Raw genomic sequence first — 22786 nt, 5'->3', positions numbered from 1 at the left:
TTCTAAGACTTATCTCTTTGTCTGTAAATTGAGGGAGTTTCTCCATTTGGGCTCTGAGAGCCCTTCCTGTTCTGAAGTTCCGCATTGGCCCTTGTGTTTCTATTGGGTTGGCCCGAAAGTTCCAACCCAGTATTTCCCTGCAGGCTCTGTGCAGTCTCCTTTCATCAAGAACTGCTTTCATGGAAAGGGCTGTCAGTATGTTCATGCTACTGGCCAACTCAGCCAGTATTACGGGGCACTGTCTGTAAAGCCTCCCTTTGCCTCGTGATGCTTATAGTCTAGAGGTGGGCTGAGATGAGGACACAGATGTCTGTCACAAAAGGGGATGTAAGTTTCACAAGAGGAGAACGAAAGCCTGGGAGTCAGGGGAGATAGCTGTTCTCTGGGGGACCAAGAAAGGCTTCATATCAAACACGGCACTTAAGGTGGCCCTTCAAGGGTGGGAAGGGATATGAAAAGAGGATACTGGTAGAAGAATGTGAATGGAGGCATTGGGGGAGGTATGTACATGCTTAGGAAAGAGTTCTGTAAGAATGGAGGGGAAGGTAGGAGGGAGGTTCAAGAGGGTGGAGACATATGTATGCCTGTCTGCCTGCTAAGTCGCTCAGTCATGTCCAACTCTTTTCGACCCTATGGACTGTGGTCTGCCAGGTTCCTCTCTCCATGGGATTCTCCAGGCAAGAATACTAGAGTGAGTTGGCATTCCCTTCTCCAGGGGGTCTTCCCAACCCAGGGATCAAACCCACGTCTCCTGCATTGCAGGCAGATTCTTTACCACGGAGCCACCTGGGAAGCCTGGACGTATGTACACTTATGGCTGATTCATGTTGATGTGTGGCAGTAACCAACACAATATTGTGAAGCAATTATCCTCCAATTATAAGTAAATAAATAAAAATGGAGGGGACATGGGGCAATCTACTTGAGAAGGCAGATTCTAACCCTGCTGTGCAGGAATTTGTACCTAATTAAAGGGGAAGGAGGAATGACAAGGCTTTATTTTTTAAAATGTATATTTTAAAAAATTTCAAACACACAGGAAAGTGGGAGGAGTAGTGTAATAAATCCCCATGAATCCATTAATTACCTTCGAGAATTATCAATACATGGCCATCACACTGACAAGGCTTTTAAGCAGAGAATCCTATAGAGCTCTGTGTTAGGTCAATCAGCTGTCGGGTTACTTGGAAGATAGACTGGTGCCCCAGTGAGCTGAATTGGAAGGAGAAATTCAGAGAGACTGGGGGTCCAAATGCTGTGGAAGAGCCAGGGCTTGCGGATCTTGGAGTCACATTGGATGTGTAACACAGAGAAATGGGGTGTTGTGGAGAGATTTGGGTTTGTGGAAGAAGGTGAGCTGAGTTTCTGACAGTTTTAGGCTAAGATGGCTTGACTCTCTGGAGAAGGGCATGACAACCCACTCCAATATTCTTGCCTGGAGAATCCCAGGGACAGAGGAACATGGGGTCACAAAGGGTCGGATACAACCGAAGTGACTGAGCACCCATGCACCCACGCATGGGTTTACTCCATCCAGGTAGAGGGGTCCTAGCAGCAGCTGGAAATGGGCTCCAGAGCGGGGAGGGAAGCAAGATAGAGACCAATGGGCTGCCCAGGTTCGCATGTGGGTTGTGGGCACCTTTGATCTCAGCTCATGCTTTTGCCCCCTTTTAAAGGAATTTGAGGCAATGGGTGAGCAGGCTGGAGAGAGAGAGGGAAGTCATCCAGGAACCTTGACTCTTGCCTGCACCAAAGGACTAACCCGGCTGTCATCACCTCATCCCAGCCTCAGAAGACACTGGAGGCAGGAGTTTCAGTAGTTACCTCTCCAGGAGAGGGGTGGGAGCTGGGGCCTTCTCAGGCAAGGATGGTGGTCGTGGTTTGGTCCCTAAGTTGTGTCTGCCTCTTACGACCCCATGGACTGTAGCCCGCCAGGCTCCTCTGTCCATGGGATTTCCCAGGCAAGAATTCTGGAGTGAGTTGCCATTTCCTTCTCCTCTCCGACCCAGCGACCCAGTGGTTAAACCCGCGTCTCCTGCGTTGGCAGGCGAATAGTTTACTGACTGAGCCACCAGGGATGTCTCTTTTTCAATTTCCATGAGTACTTGGGACAGACACCCCAGCTCAGCCCAGCAGGGGGCAGTGTTAGCCTGTGGAAAAGGCCACTGGGGGCTTAAACCCTAATCCCGTGTGGGGGCTTGGTCCTACAGAAGGGAACTTCAAGATTTACTGCTCAGAAGAATGGGGCGATAATTGCAAGGATCTGCATTTCAGAGCTGGTCCCTTCAGATCCTCAGAGCCCCTCTTGGAGGACTGTGGACCCAGCCACCAAGAGGTGCGGGGCCCCCAGCTGAAAACTGCTTCTCTCCTGGCCTCTCCCCTCTCTGCTGAGATCCTGGGACTTCGGAGTTTTTCCTTCTGAAGCTAGCTTTGCTCGAAAGGGGAAGTGGTAGACTGGGGCCCTGGGGAAAGATGGGGTGAGAGCTGGTGGGGGCAGGGGAGCAGAGCATTTGGGGAAGTGGGAGGGGCCACGAGAGTCCTGAGAATGCTGACTAAGCCCACGGGGTCTTTCTCAGATGTGACCAGATGGGGTAGGTCCTCCAGAGAGCCGGGTCAGCCCATCCCCAGTGGCACCGTCACCCTGGACTTGGGCCTTGTTCCCTAGTTGCCACCATGGACCAGGCCCGCTCTGCACCTGTGTGGCTCCTGAACAGAGTGGTTGTACAGGAATGGCTTCATGCAGGCGTGAGCCTCAGGGATAAATCTCTGCAAACAGAAACACAGAGGTGAAGCCCTTCTTAAAGTATATCTCTAGCAGCCTGTTGTCAAAGAGCAAATTCATGGATGAGGAAACGGCCTGGTCTTGAAGGGGACAGGGCAATATAAGACCAAGAGACAGCTCTGTGACAGCTGCCAATACCATGAGATGTTCTGCCGTGACCAAGGCACTTAGAGACTGCTTTTATTTGCTAATTACTATGCAGAGGTGGCATCAGGGCGGGCGAGAATGGCGTCAGGACTGGTGCCCAGCATGGGCTTCCCTGGGGGCTCAATCTGTAAAGAATCCAACCGCGATGCAGGAGACCCAGGTTCCATCCCTGGGGCTGGGAAGATCCCCTGAAGAAGAAAATGGCAACTCACTCCAGTATTCTTGCCTGGAAATTCCTATGGACAGAGGAACCTGATGGGCTACAGGCCGTATCCGTGGGGTCACAAAGAGTCAGACAGAGAGCCCAGCATACATAGAGATGTATACATAGATAGGTGTAACTGTGTGCGCACACACAAATATTCCATAGCATTCCTGTTTCTTTGTTTTCCTCTTTGCCTCCCTTTTTTCCCCCCCAGAGCATAGGACCAATATGTGGGGTGTATGCGTGTCTGTGTGTATATTGTTGACTTCTGGTCCATCCCATAAGCCTGCTCCCAGGCTGTGCTGGGGCGACCAAGGTCCTCTGGTGGATTCCCACCTTGGAGCTTCAGAATAAACCGAGACCCAGATTGTCGAGGCCTCTCTGCTCACTCAGCCTCCTCCCTGCTGGCTGCACTCAAGCTGTTGCTGCCACCACCTTTCAGCCGTGATGCTAACCAGCCTCCTGCCTCATGGACGCTGATTCAATTAGCCAAGGTGCCCACCTCCTGCCAGGGCCATTTATAAAGTCAGCAGGGGCAGCTGGAGATCTTAGGGAGGGAGGGGTTGGGAAGAGAGGGGAGGGAGATCAGTGAGCTGGGAGGGGAAGATAGAGGTATGAGGGGGATCTGGGAAGGGGAGTCTCATCTGATTAGGCATCAGGTTGGCTTCTCCCCTGGTGGGCTGTATGTTACTGGCCTGCCTCACTCCTCAGCTCCCAGGCCCATCCCATGCCAGCCAGTGCAGAGCAAGACCATCTATCTCCAGGCTCCAGCCAGGCCTGCCTTTTTCCTCTGTGCTCCCTGCCAGCCCTCTTCTTTTCTATTTATTATTATTATTCTACAATGTATTTATTTTTAATTGGAGGATAATTGGTTTACAATGTTGTGTTGGTTTCTGCATACATCAACATGAATCAGCCATGCGTATACATAGGTCCCCTCTCTCTTGACCCTCCCTCCTTCTCCCACCCCATATCACCCCTGTAGGTTGTCACAGACCACCAGGTTGAAAGAATACTCTTCCCGACACCAGACCCTAGATCTCTGGGCCAGAGGCGGCCAGCAGGTTAGGGAGGGAGAAGCAGGGTCTGAGGGATCTGTAGGGGAGCTGGAGCCCATAGCTGTTAAGTAATTCTGAGGCCTGCAGCCTGGGACTGGCTCAGCCTTGGGCTTCGGTGTCTGATCAGAGAGGGCTGGGTGGTGCCTGAGGTGTGCCTGAGGGGACTACAGCTTTTGGGTAATAATAATGTTCTTGAGTTTGTACAGCTTTCCTTTATTTATAAAGTGCTGTGGGGGCAGTTAGGTGTAGTTGGTTAGACACACATACTGTAGCCTGTAGAGTGTGTGAAAGTGAAAGTGTTAGTCCCTCAGTTGTGTCTGACTCTTTGCGACCCTGTGGACTGTAGCCCACCAGGCACCTCTGTCTATGGGATTGTCCAGGCGAGAATACTGGAGTGGGTTGCTATGCTCTCCTTCAGGGGATCTTCCTGACCCAGGGATCAAATCCAGGTCTCCCGCATGGCAGGCAGATAACCCGCATTCAGATTCTGACACTGCTCCTGCTGGCCATGTGTCTTCAGGTGACTTCTCTGTGCACCTGTTTCCACATCTGTAAAATGGAGAGAGTATGTTTCTCAGAAGCTTCTTGTGAAGACTGAATGGATGGATACACAGCTCCTAGACTGGTGCTGGGACTACAGAGCTCTGTCTTCTCTACGACCTTCTTTTACCTCCCAGGGGCTCTGACAGGTGGGTAGGCAGAGATGTCGTTTCATAAGCCAGAGGCTGGAGGCCCAGAGAAGCTAAGTCGTTTAGATTTGGGGTGAACTCAGGCTTCATTGACATGGGAGGACCTGGCTGGGATTCTGATGAGAATGAAGAAAACCAGAAGAGCATTCAAGGAGAGGACAAGGAACAACATCAAAAGCCTTACAGCCCCTGGCTAGGTGGTTCCTAGTCGGCGGGCTCCATCCACCTGGGCAGAGCGGAGCTGGCCTGCGCCATGAAGCCCAGGAATGGAAGCGCTTGGGAGGAAGTTTCTTCCTAGACTAGAAGGCCTGTGGCTTGAGGCAAGGTGGAGGGCAGAAGCCACAGAGGAGATGGCCTCCCCCTATCTGAGTTGCTCCATCCCTGCTGTGGCCTGGCAGCTGGCACACCTGGGTGTGGCGGCAGGCTTCAGCTGGGTAGAAGCACCTGGGGGGCCAGTTAGCACAGCCTGCCAAGGGGCGAACATGTTGTGATCACGCAGCCCCGGGGCCACTGCCCTGCAGGAGCAGGAGGAGGCTGGCAGGGGGTAGGCAGGAAGGAGGTCCGGGGTCTCTCCCACTGGACTGCAAATGTGCTATGGGCAGGATTCGTTTCTTTTCTTTTTTTCTTAAGTTTATTTGGCTGCTTGGGTCTTAGTTGCAGCATGCTGGATCTTTGAGTTTTGGCATGTGGGATCTAGTTCCCTGACAAGGGATCAACCCTGGGCCCCCTGTGTTGGGAACACAAATTCTTAGTCAGTGGACCACCTGGGAAGTTCCAGGATTCATTCTTAACTTAATTCATCCTTGTACTCCCATTACCTAATGCACTTCTAGGCACGAGGTAGGCGCAGATTAACTATTTTAGGATGGAAAGAATAAATGAAGCCCACTTTACTTGGGGGTGGGGGTGGACACAAATGGTTTGTGGAGCCCTGAGAGGACTCCCCCTCCAGAAAGTTTCCTTCACGAACTCCAGGAAGCCTATCATCAGTGTTTTGGTCCAATTCCTCTTCCCCAAACCTCTCCCAGCAAAGCTCTTTTATTTATTTATTTTTATTAGAAAAGAACATGATGCTGGGAAAAACTGAACACAGGAGGAGAAGGGGATGACAGAGGACGAGATGGTTGGATGGCATCACCGTCTCGATGCACATAATTTGAGCAAACTCTGGGAGACGGTGAAGGACAAGAAAGCCTTGTGTGCTGCAGTCCATGGGGGTGGTAAAGAGTAGAACACAACTGAGTGACTGAACAACAACAGCAACAATGGAAATTTTATGTTTCAACTTTTCATTTTATTTTTTAATTTATTATTTTGGCTGTGAGGCTGGTGGGATGTCAGTTAGTTCCCTGAACAGGGGTTGAACCCTGGTCATAGCAGTGAAAGCCTGAAAGCCCGAATTTCTAACCAGTTGGCTACCAAGGAACTCCCCAGGCCTCTTTTAAAATGCATTTGCCCTGGGGCAGGTCTTCGAGGGACCCACTGACCATTCTTGGGAGAGAGAGTGTGGAAGGAGCTGGCCTGGGAATGTAGAAGGAGGTCCCTGTGGTGGCAGGAAGGAGTGCTGAAGGGGAGAGGCCTGGCCTGAGTCTGGAGTCATGGGCTGGTTGGTGCTATGCAAGCTGGCAGCCAGGCCTACAGGTGCAGGAGGCACAGGCTGGCCTTGGGCATGGGACAAACTTTTTTTATTACTTAAATTTATTTGTTTTTAATTGCTTTACAATATTGTGTTGGTTTCTGCCATGCATCGACATAAATCAGCCATAGGTATACATATGTCCCCTCCCTCCTGAACCTCCCTCCCACCTCTCACCCCATCCCATCCCTCTGGGTTGTGTCAGAGCAACTGGTTTGAGCTCCTTGCGTCATACGGTAAATTCTCACTGGCTATCTGTTTTACATATGGTGTATTTTACATATGGTGGTATTTGGACCCCATGGACTATAGCCCACCAGGGTCCTCTGTCTCTGGAATTCTCCAGGTCAGAATACTTGAGTTACATATAGTAATGTGTATGTTTCCATGCTACTCTCTCAATCGTCCCACCCTCTCCTTCCCTCACTGTGTCTGCAAGTCTGCTCTCTATATCACTTCTTGGCAGACCAGACTCTGACTAGAACCCTGAATTGACGGGTTTCTCCCTATTTCTGTCCCCTGTCTTCCTGGGCTACCTCTCCATGCCGCAGCCTCACTCCCCCAAAGCCAGGACCCTGGGATGCTGGGGCGAGGGGTGCAGAGGGGAGTGTGGAGCTGAGAAACCCCCGTCTGCTGACACTTCTAGGACCAGAATGTCTGAGCCAGAAAAGGGCCTTAGCTCTCCTCTTGCCTGAGTCCTTATCTTCCACTTAAAGAAACTGAGGCCAAGTTAATTTTTAAATCCCTCTCAGATGTATTTACATTTTATTAAAATTTGTTTATGGTTGTGCTTAAGCCACAGGAACAAATAATTACTGTTGACACTGGCGACACCCACAGGGAGATCATGTTTGGCCTTTTGGGTAGATGGGGAGGGACAAAGCGGAGGGGCCTCCTGAGTCCCTTACTCTATTATTTCTGAGCAAGGCTTTCTTTCCTTCTCCAATGTCACTGTGGCAAGTCCTCAAGCAAATGCCCTGGGGTATGAGCCAGAGGCCCAGATTAATCAAGGGCAGTATAGCTTAGACTTGCTTTTGAAATGTGGTGCTTGGAGAAGACTCTTGAGAGTCCCTTGGACAGCAAGGAGATCAAACCAGTCAATCCTAAAGGAAATCAACTCTGAATATTCACTGGAAGGACTGATGCTGAAGCTGAAGCTCCAATACTTTGGCCACCTGATGCGAAGAGCCAACTCATTGAAAAAGACTGATGCTGGGAAAGACTGAGGGCAGGAGGAGAAGGGGGAAACAGAGGATGAGATGGTTGGATGGCATCACCAACTCAATGGACATGAGTTTGAGCAAACTCTAGGAGATAGTGAAGGGCAAGGAAGCCTGGCCTGCTGCAGTCCATGGACTGAACAACAGCAAACTGCTTAGACTGAGGCTGTTTTTGTTAATTTTCTGCTGGTTACCTCCCTGGTCTGTACAGAAAGGGCCGCTCTGTGAGCCTGTTCCCTTTCTGGTTTCCTCCAATAACTATACCCCACTCCCCCGCTAGTCCTTCTCCCATGGTATCCTTGACCCTCATCCTCAGGGGCAGCTCTCCTGCCTAGACAGCTCCAGAATGGGGTGCAGTTGCCACTTCTGGTGCCCAGGCTTCTGTTACACCTATAGACAGAAAAGACTTGATCCATGAGTGAGGATAAGGTTAGGGCAGGGGAGAGGCTGATGGAGGGTGGAGAGGCAGGTAGGATTAGAGTAGGGGGGAAGATGTGGACAAGAGAGGAAATGAACTGAGATGGAGAGTGGGTGGGGAAGCAGAGGTTCCAGTGGGGTGGGAGGAATGGATGGAGGAGTTATTTAGGGTAGCTTCCAGAACAACAGCTGGGGTAAGACCACCCTGCCTGGTCACCGGGGATGGAGAAACATCAAGAAGCTGCAGCTTTTGAAAAGCAGAGTGGTTGGTGAAGCCAGGTTCCTGTGCTGCTGGGTGCCCTGGGAGGTTGGTTGTTTCAAATCTGGGGTTATGCCTGAGAACCAAAGAGAAAAGCCCTGGTTCTCTCCAGGAATGTTGGCTGAGGAGGAGTGGGAACCTGGCTGGCTCTGGGATGGGAGATGGTGCTGGAGGAGGGATCAAGGGGATCAGGGGAGCACGGCCAGGCAAGGTGGGCTCCGTTGCAGAGTAGGGGCATAGAGCATTCAGCAGGCTTTTGTGGGCAAAGGCTGGGAGGCTTGTGTTGATCTTGTAGAAGTCAGATAGATCACTCAGAACCCGGCATCCAGTGTGCATCCAGTAGGGCCAGCGCAGACAGAACTGACAAGCCAAGCCCATCCTGAGCCTAAGACAGAGCTCGGGCCACCTTTCTGTGGGTTGTTTGGACCTTCAGACTTTGTCAGACGCCTGACAGCCAAACTGAGCTCTCCTGGTCCTGCTTTCTGTTTCGGCTCACCCAGCACAGGATCCTTCTTCCCAGTAGACAAGACAGATGTGCCTCCTTAAAAAAAGATTAAAAAAAAAAAATCCCTTTGAGTTTGTTGATGGTGAAGGCAGCAAGGACAGCCGTGGTGCAGAGGGCTTGGTGCCTGGGGCATCTTTTCTTGTTCAGTATCTCTGTGTCTTTATCCTCCATCTGTCTATAAAGAGGTATGCTAGATGAGCACTGAGCCAGGAGCTCTAATCCCAGCTCTGCCCTAACTGGCTGTGGGCTGTGGGATGCTGGGCAAGTCTCTTTCCCTCTCTGGGCTTATTCTTCCATGTGGAAGATGATAGAGCTGGATTAGAAGAACTTCAATGTCCCCCTTAACTCTATAGTCCTTTGTTTTGGGGAAATCTTCAGGACAGCAAGGAAGCAGAAATGACTTTGACAAGAGGGAGTGTAGAAAATACAGCTTCAAAGTCTTAATTTAATGTGTAGTGGGACCTACTGCTGGGATTCAAAAATGTCTGGAGAACTGGTGAGAATGGGTGAGAGTGGGTCCCATCCTGTGAGGGACAGAGGAGCCTCTTAGGAGAGGACTTACCTTATAGAAGGGGATGGCATTGCAGAATCTCTGTGCATGCTTGTGCAGGTTGAGCAGTGAACAACTCTAGGAGGTGCCATTTATAATGAGGGCTCAGGTGAGCCTGACATGCTTGACCGTGGAATAAAGCACAAGCTGTCGGAGAGATGGGGTGCTCTGAGGACTGTAGAGTGTCTACAGGGCCATTGTGTACAATGGCACAGGCTGTGCACTGTACAAGTGCAGGCAGCACCATTCACAGAGACCACAGTGGAGCCATCTATCTTGAAGACTTGTCTCTCAGCATCCCTGATTTCACCTAAAGCACTGGCTGCATGGTTAGGCATTTCTAAAATGGAGGTTGAAACAGAGAAGGGAGAGGGAGAGTTTCCTTGTTTTGCTACAGGTTGCCAAGCACTGTCAGCAGATCCAAGGGCTCAGTGGCTTAAGGTTTTCTTTTTTTTTTTTTTTTGCCATTTACAACATTATGGATGGACCTGGAGCGTACTAGGCTGAGTGAAATAAGTCAGACAGAGAAAGACAAATACTTTATGTTATCACTTATATTTGGAATCTAAAAAATGAAACAAATGAGTGAATATAACAAAACAGAAACTGACTCACAGATACAGAGAACAGATGAGTGGTTATTAGCCGGGAGAGGGAAGTGGGGCGGGGCACTACTGGGGTAGGGGATTAAAAGGTTACAAGCTGCTATGTATACAGTAGACTAGTCACAAGGATATATTGTACAGCACCAGGAATAGAGCCAATATGTTAAAATCACTTTAAATGGAGTGTGATCTATATTGAATTACTATGTTGCACACCTAAAACTAATGTAATATTGTAAACCAACTACATTTCAGTATTTAAAAAGTGCAGAAGCGGAAGACATAGGCGCGGTGGTCTCAGTAGGGGTGGTGTCAGTGCCGGAAGACAGAGAGCCAGCACCTGAGACAGCTGTGAGCAACACCTGGGAGGCACTTTCCATGGACTAGGGTCCTTCATCAGCAGATGCCTGCACAGGCTGTGAAATCCTGCTTCCCCTTACCTGGGTTTCCCTGACAGCTCAGTTGGTAAAAAATCTGCCTGCAATGCAGGAGACCCCAGTTCTATTCCTGGGTTGGGAAGATCCCCTGAAGAAGGCAAAGGCTACCCACTCCAGTATTCTGGCCTGGAGAATTCCATGGACATATATAGTCCATGGGGAAGCAAAGAGTTGGACACGGCTGAGTGACTTTCACTTTCACTTTCCCCTTACTTGGAAGCTGGCTGCAGAGCTGTCCCTCAGTCCATCCACTTCTTCCCTCTCCCTGGTCCCAAGTTGGGCTCACCCTCATTCAGATATTAGGAACCTCTGTCTCCAAGTCTAAACCATCCCTGTTCTGTATGGCTGTCTTTCCTGCTTCTCTCAGCTGTAGGCCTGGTCCACTTAGTTCTTTTCACAAAAGGAATCTTGAGAAGAAGACTATAGATTTTATTATTTATTTGTTTTTAAAATTTTTGGCTATACCCTGGGACATGTGGGACCTTTGTTCCCTGACCTGGGATTGAACCCACATCCACCGCGTTGGAAGGCAAAGTCTTAATCATTGGACCACCAGGAAAGTCCCCAGAAGGAAGACGACAGTTTTAAGGAAGTCACAGTCAGCTGTGGAGGCTGCTGTGTCACATTAGGCCACATTGTGTCAAGCACGTGGGTGTGGGTGTGTTTGGGGGTGTTGTGACCATGGTGCCTCTCTGGGGCACAGGGCTTCCTTGAACCCAGGGCATTCCATATTCTCTCTGTTGGTCTCCAAGAAGTGGGTGTTGTTTATAGTTTACAAATGAGGAAACTGAAGTTCAGATTTGAGTCTTGCCCAAGGTCAGCAAGCTCCCATGTGTCTGTGTTGGACTCAGTCAAGCCCTCCGCAGCCTGCCAGAGCTTTCTGCATGGTGGGGTGGCGCCAGGCAGCTGCCTTCCAATGCTACTCACTGCAGTTCCTGCAAGGAAGTCATCTCTTTGTGACTTGAAGATTTTCAAGAGACAATGTGGCAGAGTGGAAAGAGAACTAGGTCCTGGACTTGCCCCTGACAACTGTGCTACCTTAGGCAAATTGCATCCCAGAGAAGCAAATGGCAATCCACGCTAGGACCGTTGCCTGGAAAATCCCATGAACAGAGGAGCCTGGTGGGTTACAATCCATGGGGTTGCAAGAGTGGGACATGACTGAGTGATTAAACAACAACAAAATAGGGTTAATAATATCCATTGACTCCATGGAGTTGTTGGGCAGCTTAAATAAGATCATGAGAAGTGAATGGGAATTGTGTGTTTCTATTCAATCATAAGTCATTATTATCTTCAAGGGTAACCCGTGGGAGTGTGTGTACATGCTCAGCTGCTCAGTCACCCTGACAGTCAGGACAAAGCCAAAATAAGCCTCAGTGGGGGACATGAGAGGTCATGGTGGCTGATACAGCTTCCTCAGTAATCAGAGAGTTGAACTGGGCTTCAGAGAGGGTGTGGCTATAGGCTGTGTGATTTGAGGGCCTGACTTTCACCTATGTGCTCATTTGCAAGAGTATCCTTCTATCCTAGCACCTGCAGAGGCCAAGAGGCTAGTCCTTCCCTCATAGCAAGCCCCCCACAAGGAGGCTTGCACTCCCTCCAACCTTGATCCTCCTCTTCCTCTACTTTTTTTCTTCCCCATAGCACAGACCGGCATCTGACATTCCAAACATTTTATTCATCTTTTGTTTATTGTTCCCCTCCCCCCAAAAGAAAGTAAACTCTGCAAGGGTGAATATATTAATCTCTGGTTCACTTTGTATCCCCAGAACCAAGAACACTGAGTTTTCACAGGTGCTTGATCAATATCTGAATGAACGGAAAAATACATCTCCCACTCTCAACGCAAACACACACACAGACACACTAATACCTCTATCCAGACCAAATTTCTGGCTCTCATCTCTTTCCGGCTAGAATAATCCTTGAAAGTTTCACTAAATGCACGACCGCTTTGTAGAGGTCTTTGCATTTTATAAGGGAGGCCTCTAGAAATGATGGTCTTCCCTGGTGATTCAGATGGTAAAGAATCTTGCTTTCAGGGCTGTGCAAGTGCCCTGAGGCTTGCCCTCTGGGCTTGCCTGCCTCCTCCTCCACCCAGTGCCTCAAGAGTCACAGAGCTCCCAGGTCTCACTGAAGGAGACCCTGGGGAGCCAAGCCCTTGGCAGACCACCAGCTGGAAATATTCTCTGAGCTGGCAGGAGGAGGGAGGCTGTGGAGTTGGCAAGCTCTGGACAAACCAAGATTAGTGAGGAATATGGTGTTTGCTCACCCAGCATGGCTCATTACCCAGCCCTAATCTGGGTAATTTCTCTCTCTCTCTCTCTTTTTTTTTTTTTTGCACCAAGATTTGGAGGGAGCAGTGTAGCCCTGTGGAGTAATGGGGGTCATTCAGCAATAGAAAGTCAAAGCTTGGGATAGTGTTGTGTGGAGAGGGGAGGATGTATCCCTCCGTCATTCCATCCTAGAGTCTTTTCTAGGCAAAAGACCAGGTAAGAGGTGAGAAAATAAAATGACATATTCCTGCCTCAAGGAATTTGGTGGGGGAGATGGGCATATACTCAAGGCGAAGTGCTGGGAAATGGGAAGGTGGGGGATTGCTACAGATACAGACTGGAGAACCGGGCACCCAACTAGAGGAAGGAGACATCAGGGAAGGCTTCCTGGGGGAGGTGATGCAGCAGCAGTACACTATCCTTCGGAGGAGAAAAGGGTGCTTCAGGCCAAGAGACAGAGTGAGATTAGCTAAGGAAAGGCTGCCTCACAACCGAAAGGACTCCACCTCAAGACAGGACCCTGAAGACGGCATCGTGGGCTTGGAAGGCATGGCAAGGAGGGGACCCAGAGCTGGCATTCTCTGACAGCTGTGTTCCTCATGGGCAGACCCAACAGGATTAAGGGACAGAGAAGGCTCTAGAGAAGGGGAGGGAATGTCATATAGGGACGAGAGGGCTGCCAAGGCCCCACGACTACAGACCGGGAGGTTTCCCTCCGAGGATGCTCCTCCAGCGTGTTTGCGCAGCAGCTGCAGTAAAAGCAACGGTAACCATTGTTGATGGAGCAGTTCTAAGCGCCTCCTATGGATGAACTCGTGCATCTGCACAAAGGCCCTTGAGGTAGAAGCCATGGTTATTGCAGACCAGGAAACCGAGGCCGAGCTGTTACTCAGGGTCACATGGCTAGCTCGAGGAAGCAGGCATCTGATCCCCCCACAGTGTGCCCCAGGGTCCACGCTCTTAGCTCTGGAGGTGCGGCGGCGGGTGTGAACCTGCTGCCTGGCAGCGCACCGTGCAGGCACTGCACATGCTCGCCTCCATATCGGAACCCTCTACCCTGCTGACGAGTCTTCTCTATTCAAGTGCCCAGTCTCCTCCTTGCCTGTGATTGCAGACCCTCCAGCAGAGGTGAGGTGGTAGAGACAATCGTCCCTGGTGGCGGGAGATGGGGATACTATCATCTGTAGCATTTGCTGATTTCCACGGTGTGCGTATTTCCACTCTGGCCGCTTTCAGCTATCACTCTGACATCAATCGGCTTGTAAAACTCCTGAAAATCTCACCATCAGCTCTCAGCACAGGCCATCTCCAGTTCTCCAGTGCAATAGCCCTCCTTCTTCCCGACACTGCCTGAAGCTGTGCCGCCCCCCGCCCCCCAACACCCCCATCTCCTTTCCCCTGCCACCTCTCAGCGTGTCTGATTAGACTAGATTCACATAAACGGGTATGCTTTGAAAGTTCTCATCTTGGGAGGTTTGAAAACGGTTTTATTTCCTCCACTCAAAAAGAAATAATAATAAAAGATTCATGGAGTGCTTCCCACTATAATCATTTCCAGGAAGGGACCTTGGTGATTTAGTTCAAATCTTGGTTTTATAGATACAGAAAGTCCGCCCAGGAGTGGAGGTTCTGGCGGGAAGGCTCAGAGCCGGTGACTCACAGCCGTGGAGAATAGCCAGGTCTCAGGACTCCTGTTCCCCTGCTCCTCCTTGCGACATATCTCAGGTTCCACAGAGGTGATGCAAGGCAGATGAGAGGAAAATGCAGGATGGAGTTTGGCTTTGCCATACACCAGCCTGTGGCTTTGCGCCAGTATCTTAGACGCTTTAAGCCTGATCTTTATCATTAAAAAAATGTAGACCTTCTTAATACTTGCCCTCTGCAGCTTATAAGGGTGTTGTGGAGACCAAAGGAGATAAATGGGTAGCAGAATACATCTAAGGGAAGGAAATACAAATGGCTCTTAAATGTATATAATGATGTTCGATCACACTCAAAATAAGAGAAATGTAAATTAAAATTACTCTGGTAAATAATGTTTTCCTATCAGATTGGCAAGGGTCCAGAAATTTGATAATATACTCTAAATAGTGAAATTGTAAGGAAAAACCACTCTCATATTTCTCGTGCATGCATGCTAAGTCAGTTGCCATTTCCTTACATCTTACATCTCCTGCATTGGCAGGCGGGTTCTTTACCACCAGTGCCCCATGGGAAGCCCTCTCATATTTCTCACGGGAAGGTAAAGTGTGTAATCTCCACGGAGGTCAGTCTGGCAATAGCTATCAACATTATAAATATACATATCTTCTGACCCAGCAATTCCACTTTTGGGAATTTCAGCCTACAAATATACTTGTGTAAGTACAACAGGTCTATGTTTATGGTGTTTGTTGTAGTGTTGTTTGCAATGGGAAAAGATTTGAAACAGCATAGATGTCTCTTTAAGAGACTATGGTTGGGGACTTCCATGGTGGTCCAATGGCTAAGAATCGGCTCTTCCATTGCAGAGGGTACGAGTTCAATACTTGGTGAAGGAACTAAGATCCCACATGCTGCTCAGCATGGCCAAAAATAAATAAAAATAAATTAAAAAAAAAAAAAGAGACTATGGTCCATATGGAGGAATATTATACAACTGTAAAAAGGAAAGAGGAAAATGCTTTGTATTAAGTATAAGGCATATTGTGAAGCTCTAGAAGGATCTCTGAGGGTCTAAGAACAGTGGTCACCTGTGTGTGTGTGTATGGAGGGGTAGTGAGTCTGGCCTCTGGTAGGGTAGGAGATGGATAACAGGGAGAGTCGTTGTTTGCCTCTTAAACATATACTTTTAATTTTTTGAACAATGTGAGTGTGTTAACAAAGCATGTTTGGAAATTACATGTGGTTTGGTAAACTTTAAAGCACTGGGTACATGCTAGTTATTTGGGCTATTACTTGGGTTTTACTGATATAAAAACGACCTAAGTTGCATAGCTAGGACTGGAGTCTGCAGTGGGGTGGCGGTATAAAAGGAGTTGGAGTGGGGGGTCTTTAGGTAATAAGTGTTCCTTTGTGTTTTAGAGGACAGCAACTGGTGGGCGTGGCATGGTGGGTTGAGAAGTTGGTGATGAGGACTGAGGTTCCCACCCAGATTGATCAGTTTGGCGGTTGTTGGTCACAGCTGAGCTGTCTAATGCACACAACCTGCAGCTCACTCGGGTGGTGGTGCCAAGGCTCCATAGTCGGCCAAGGAGTGTGGGCTCCAGAGCTCTGGCTGAGAGAGGCACACTTGGCTGGAGAAGGGCTTCCTTGTTGAGTTCTTCCCATGTGCTGGGCAGGTATGAGTGCACTACCTAGTTAGCCCCCCTGAATTAACCCTTTAAACCTTCTCCCCAGAGACTTCCCTGGTGGTCAGGTGGCCAAGACTTTGTGTTCCCAATTCAGGGCACTCGAGTTCGATCCTTGGTCAGGGAACTAAGATTCCACGTGCCACAGCTAACACCCAGCACTGCCAAATAAATAAATAGTCGGATGTGACTGAGTGACTAACACTTTCACTTTTTCAAGCTTCCCTGGTGGCTCAGATGGTAAAGAATCCGCCTGCAATACAGGAGACCCCGGTTCAATTCCTGGTTCGAGAAGGAGCGTGGAGGGCTATAGTCCATGGAGTCGCAAAGAGCTGGACTTGACTAAGTGACTAACAACAAATAAATAAATATTAAAAAAATCCTCTCCCCAATCTTCTTTCACATCTTGAAGCAGAGGTGGGTACTGTGATTATCTTCATTTTACAGATGATAAGACTGAGGCCCCGCAAGGTCAAGCGCTGTATCCAAGGCACAGTGGTGGTGGGGCTGGGCTCTGACTCCAGTCTGGTGGTGGTGGACTGGTCCCCTCGACTACTATGGGAAATGGTCTCTTGGGAGAAGACCCTGGGCTTCCGTGCCTTCTCCCTAGTACTGCCTAGTACTCCCTAGTACTGCCTAGTACTCCCCTAGTACTGCCCCTAACCTCAGCCCTCTTTGTCGCCCCTCCCTCTGCCCCTGGATTAGAACACCACCACTGGATCTGCTAAGGCACCCCTGATTTTCTGTTATGCTGTGCTCAGCTGCTCAGTCTTGTCCGACTCTTTTGTGACCTTGCGGACTCCAGCCCACCAGGCTCCTCTGTCCATGGAATTTCTCAGGGAAGAATGCTGGAGTGGGTTTCCATTTCCTTCCGAGGGATTGGGATCGAACCTGCTGTGTCTCTTGTGTCTCCTGCGTTGACAGGCGGATTCTTTACCGCTTAGCCACCAGGTGGGGATAAACATCACCAGCAGGAGGGCTCCTTTGTTTCTACTGGATCTCATTTCAGGAGCACAGCATGGGCATGGTCCCAGGGCTGCTCTGTCCCATGTTCTGTTGCTTCTCTCTCCTCTCAGAGGGACATTGAGCATCCCCCACCCCTTTATAATATCCCTGACATCCCAGAAACAAATCTGAGCAGACAGAGGCCTCTTGTCAATTAGAGTGAGGCAAGGGCCTTGCTATCTGTGGCGGGATCTGGCAGAGAGGCGGGGCTGCCCCTGCAAAGTGCGACCATCATGTCTCCAATTAAAGTTGTGAAGATTCATCTTCTAACCCAGCCCCTTTCAGAAATTGACATTTATTAGGTTGTCAAAGCTGATTTTTCTCCCTGGCCCTTTCCTGCCCCCAACTGTGTGTGTGTCTTTGTACAAACACGCATGCAACTGAATACCTATTTTTAAAAATTAAAGGTGTAGTATTCAGGGACTTCCCTGGTGGTCCAGTAGTTAGGACTCTGTGCTCCCAGTGCAGAGGGCGCGGATTCAATCCCTGGTCGGGAACTAAGATCCCACGTGCTGCAACAAAGTACCTCTGTGCCTAGGACTCAAAGATCCTGCAGGCCACAGTGAAGCTCCCACGTGCCGCAACTAAGACCCGGCACAGCCAAATAAATAAATCCATGTTTAGAAAAAAAGCTTCAGATGAGCCTTGCGTTCATTTAGGAAAAAAAAAAATGTGGCATTCAAACCTACTGGACATTTGGCTTCTTGATTCCTAATAGAGTGGAAGGCAAAGGGCCTGTGGGGAGGGGCGTGCCCCATAGAGGAAGAGGAGGGGCCTGAGATGATGGTAGGCCCATCATTTGGGGGTGATGCCAGCCTCCTGTAGAGACAAAGGACTTTAGAAGTGCTCCATCCTACTCCTCCATGTGCCCCCCAAACCTGGAATTCCTCTACTGGGGAATTACTCTTGTGAATATAAAGTAAAATAGGGGTCCCTACAAAGGAAATGATGGCACCCCACTCCAGTACTCTTGCCTGGAAAATCCCATGGACAGAGGAGCCTGGAAGGCTGCAGTCCATGGGGTCGCTAAGAGTCGGACACGACTGAGCGACTTCACTTTCACTTTTTACTTTCATGCTCTGGAGAAGGAAATGGCAACCCACTCCAGTGTTCTTGCCTGGAGAATCCCAGGGACGGGGAGCCTGGTGGGCTGCTGTCTATGGGGTCGCACAGAGTTGGACACGACTGAAGCGACTTAGTAGCACAAAAGAAATGCATTAAATCACTAATATCCCAGAAGCACAGAATTCAGAGCCTGAAGATAGTTCTATCTTCCCTTGTAGAGGGGGCTTTCCTGATGGCTCAGATGGTAAAGAATCTGCCTTCAGTGTGGGAGACCCAGGGTCTATCCCTGGGTCAGGAAGATCACCTGCCGAAGGGCATGGCAACCCACTCCAGTATTCTTGCTTGGAGAATCCCATGGACAGAGGAGCCTGGTGGGCTACAGTCCATGGGGTCGCAAAGAGTCAACACGACTGAATGACTAACACTTTCTTTCAACACTTTTTTCTTGTAGAGAGGAAGCTGAAGTCTGGGAAGGCTGAGGGATTTACCCCAGATCACTTGTCACCCACATCCTTTGACTCCAAGCTCAGTGTATGTGTGTGTGCTCAGTCATGTCTTTGCAACCCCACAGACTGTAGCCCACCAGGCTTTTCTGTTTTTGGGGTTTTCCCAGCAAGAATACTGGAGTGAGTTGCCATTTTCTCCTCCAGGGGATCTTCCTGACCCAGGGATCGAAGCCAAACCTTGTAAATTGGTAGACACATTCTTTACCACTGAGCCACCAGGGAAGCCCCCAAGCTCAGTGGGATGAAGTTTATCAGATCAGTTTTCTTTGGTGACTAGAACGGGGCTGGCTGTATGTAGGCCCTGTCCCCAAATGAAGGAAGACCAAGGAGGCAGGTGGGATGGAGTGTGATAGAGAAAAGGTATAGAAAAGCAAGAACAACGTGATGACCATTTTGCTATGTCATATTCTAATTGTATGTGTTGTCATTTTCATTTTATTCATTTTGAACTTATGATTCATGACACCACAGGCAGCTCTATAGTGGTGAGCTGGGCCTGGCTTTCTTTGAGACTGTCTTCATCCCCCATCACTACCTTTGCTATTTTTGCCATGATTTTAGTCCACTTTTATTAATATGTCATACTATTTTTCTTTAAATGAACTCCTTTTCAACTTTATTTATTTAAAAATGAAGCTTTGTTTTACTATTGTGCAAGGAAAACCAGTTATCACTTGCCAGAAATAGATGGTAATCATCAAAATAAATATAATGAGATCAAAACAAGGTTATTAAAATTTAGTTAGCTGCCTTTCCTGCCAAAAGCCCTTAGCCTGAGGCCTGTTTTTTCTTTGTAAAGAGGAAAATTAGCAAGTGTTGGAGAGGCATTACAGCCCTGCTAGCCCCAGATGAGACCTTCTCGAGGTAATCAGGATCTGTGTTACTTTCCTAGGGTTGCCACAAAGTGGATGTCTTAAAGCAACAGAAATTTGTCATCTGACAGTTCCGGAGACCAGAAGTTCAAAATCAAGATGTCAGCAGGGCTGTGTTCTCTTCTGAAATTTTAGGGGAGAATCTTTCCTTGCCTCTTAGAGCTACTGGTGTCTGGCTGGCCAGCCCTACTGTTCTTTGGTCTGTGACTGCATCGCTCCCATCTCTGCCTTTGTTGTCCTGTGGTCTCCTCCCAGTATCTCTGTCTCCCATGCGCATCTTATAAGGACAACAGCCGTGCTGGATCAGGGTCCATCCTACTTCAGGATGATCTCATCTTTTTATTTGTTTATTTGGCTGCCTCGGGTGTTAGTTGTGGCACATGGGATCTTTCATTGTGGTGCACGGACTTTCTCCTTGTGGCTCGTGGACTTAGTTGCTCTCTGGCAAGTGGGATCTAATGTGCGTGCCCGACATTGCAAGGCGGAGACTTAATCACTGGACCACAGAGAAATCCCGGTATGATCTTGTCTTAACTAACTACATCAGCAATAACCCCACTTCCAAATCAGGCCACACTCTGAGGTCCTGAGGGTTAGGACATCAATGTGTCTTTTTGGGAGACACAATTCTTCCCGTTACAGGGTCTTTGAAAGAGAATCAAAAAAGGAGAACCACATGATTGACCATCATGTGGTCAATGCCCTTGAATGCCTGTCCAAGGGTCAGCAGTGGAACTTGACCCACAAGTGGGGAAATAATGCATTAAGAGTGGGTGGGAAGGCTGTGAGGTGATCCCTGCTTCTCCTTCTGGATGGAGGAACAAGGGATTCTCTTAGCTTTCAGGAACAGGTGGTGTTCTTGAGGTCTAAATGGGCCTTTGATAAGTCAGCTCTGGGGCCAGTAGGTGCCCCAGGGTTGAGGTGGAAGTGTTTTATAAAGGACCCTCAACCATTTCCCTACCCCCAGCCCCCGGGATCCAAAATTATCATCACAGAAATCTCCTTGCAAGCAGTCAAAGTTTACTGAGATCCTATTGAGTGCAAAGCCCAGTGGTTCCGGAAGTTGCCTGGGAGTGTCTGGTCTCCTGGACCAGCCACTGGGTAGCACTGGGCAGAAGGACAAATGGGAAGGGCCAAATGGGTGGGTGAGTTGGGCGGGGCTGGGACGGGTATTAGATGCTGTGGCTTCTAGGATGGAGAGGAAGCTGCCGGCCCAGAGAGTTTCCCAGAGGCACGGGTAGGAGAACTGTATTGGATACCACACCGTGAGCAGAAGTGGAGAAAGCGCTGAAGCTCTACTGTGTGGAGGAGGGGGAGACTGACAGCTGTTCTGCCAGGTGGTGACAGTGCTAAGGAGGAAAATCTAGCACGCTAAGAGGACAGGGAAGAAGGTTCGTGACAGACAGAGCAACAGGCGTAGAGGTGGAACAGCAGAGGCCCGCAGGGCTGGAGCAGAGTGACCAGGAAGAAAGAAGCAGGAAAGGAAGGTAAGAGGTTGGCAGGGGTGGGGGGTTGCACCAGGTCTTGAGGGGGCTGGTGATTCCATGCTGGTGAAGATATTGTATTTTATCCTAAGTGTCAAGGCAGGATTCTGAGCGGAGAAATCAGTCATCTGACAAATTTCAAAGAGATCACCCCACTGCTGTGTTGAGAATTGACTCGGGCAAGCAGAGCAGTAAGCTTGAGCAGTAAGTAACCCCGATAAGGTGATGCTGGTGTCGACCAAGGCGATGGTAGGAAGGTGATAGTGAATGGTGAGAAATAACTGGATTTTGGATACTCTTTAAAAGTAGATCCAGTGAGATATCCTGATTGGATGAGTGATGAGAGAGACGTGTCCAGGTGGGCTCCAAGGTGTTGAGGCCTGAGCTGCTGGGAGGATGGGATTGCGGTTTCTGGAGATGGACAAGGTTGTAGCTTGTGTGGGTCTGGAGGGGAAATCAGGGGTAGGTTAAGGTGAAGATGGGACTTTCAAGTGAAGATGCTGGGTGGGCAGATGCAAAAATGAGCCGGAAACTTAGGGAGGAGTTTGGGCTGGAGATAGAAATTTATGTTAGCAGCATTTAGATGGCATTTTAAAGCCATGAGATAACGAGATCACTTAGAATGTGGGTGTTTATAAAAAAAAGACAAGAAGGAGAAGGATTGATCTCTGGGGCGCTGCAATCAGAAAGGCTATGAGGACAGATAAGCAAAGACAACAGAGAGAGGGCAGCTAGGGAGCTGAGAGAAGCACCAGGAGAGAGACTGGCTGTCCTGGAAGCCTTGGGAAGCCAGCGTTTTGAGAAGCGGGTGGTCCATTGGTTACTGCAATGTTGCTGATGGGTAGGACACGGTCTTAGGAGGAGAAGCAGAACAGCAGATCCAGTGGTGGGAGCCCCCGAAACCCTCTCCTGGTCACTTCCCTTTTCTCAGAGGAATAAGAATCACAGTTGAGGGGGGAGGTGGGAGGGGGTGGTGTTGGAAGTTTGAAGACAGGAGCGAAAGTGGACTCAGGAAAGGATGTAGTGTTTGTGCCAAGGGTCACTTTGATGGGTGGCAACTCCAGGATTTCTTTTTTTAAAGCTTTTTTTAAAAGAAAAATTTATTTTTTAATTGGAGGAAAATTGCTTTATAATGTTATGTTGGTTTCTGCCATACAACAATGCAAATCAGCCATAATTCTATGTGTGTATCTCTCCTCCTTCTTGAGCCTCCCTCCCCTCTCCCTATCCCACCCCTCTAGATCATCACAGAACACCAGGCTTGACTCCCTGTGGCATATAGCAACTGCTCACCAGCTATCTATTTTACACACGGCATTGTGCATATGTTGGTGCTGTAGTCTGCATTTGGCCCACTCTCTCCTCCCCCCACTGTGTCCGCAAGTCCATTCTCTACATCTGTGTCTCCATTCCTTCCCTAACAATAGTTTCCTCAATACCATTCTTCTAGATTCCACACACACATATATATATATATGGTAATATACGATATTTGTTTTTCTCTTTCTGACTTACTTCGGTCTGTACAACAGGCTCTAGGTTCATCCACCTCACTAGACCTGATTAAAATTTGTTCTTGTATATGGCTGAGCATTATTCCATTGTATATGTGTACCACATCTTCCTTATCCATTCATCTGTAGATGGACGTCTAGGTTGCTTCCATGTCCTTGCTAGTGTAAATAGTGGTGTAATGAACATTGGGGTACATGTGTCTTTTAGAACTGTGGTTTTCT

The 22786-nt window shown here is 49.1% G+C and overlaps 1 long non-coding RNA gene across 1 annotated transcript in view; it reads left to right on the top strand.

The window, feature by feature from the left end:
- Positions 1–3398: 3398 nt before the first annotated feature.
- LOC133253331 (uncharacterized) overlaps positions 3399–22786 on the top strand; it is a 103657-nt gene continuing 84269 nt past the window's right edge. Inside the window, exon 1 of the long non-coding RNA XR_009738288.1 lies at positions 3399–21053. This is a non-coding gene — a long non-coding RNA (uncharacterized LOC133253331). The remainder of the gene's footprint in view (positions 21054–22786) is intronic.

The sequence above is a fragment of the Bos javanicus genome, chromosome 8, assembly GCF_032452875.1.
Source record: "Bos javanicus breed banteng chromosome 8, ARS-OSU_banteng_1.0, whole genome shotgun sequence".
In the NCBI taxonomy this organism is placed as follows: Eukaryota; Metazoa; Chordata; class Mammalia; order Artiodactyla; family Bovidae; genus Bos; species Bos javanicus.
The sequence above is the reverse complement of the archived record's forward strand: the minus strand, read 5'-3'. Positions and strand labels throughout refer to the sequence as shown.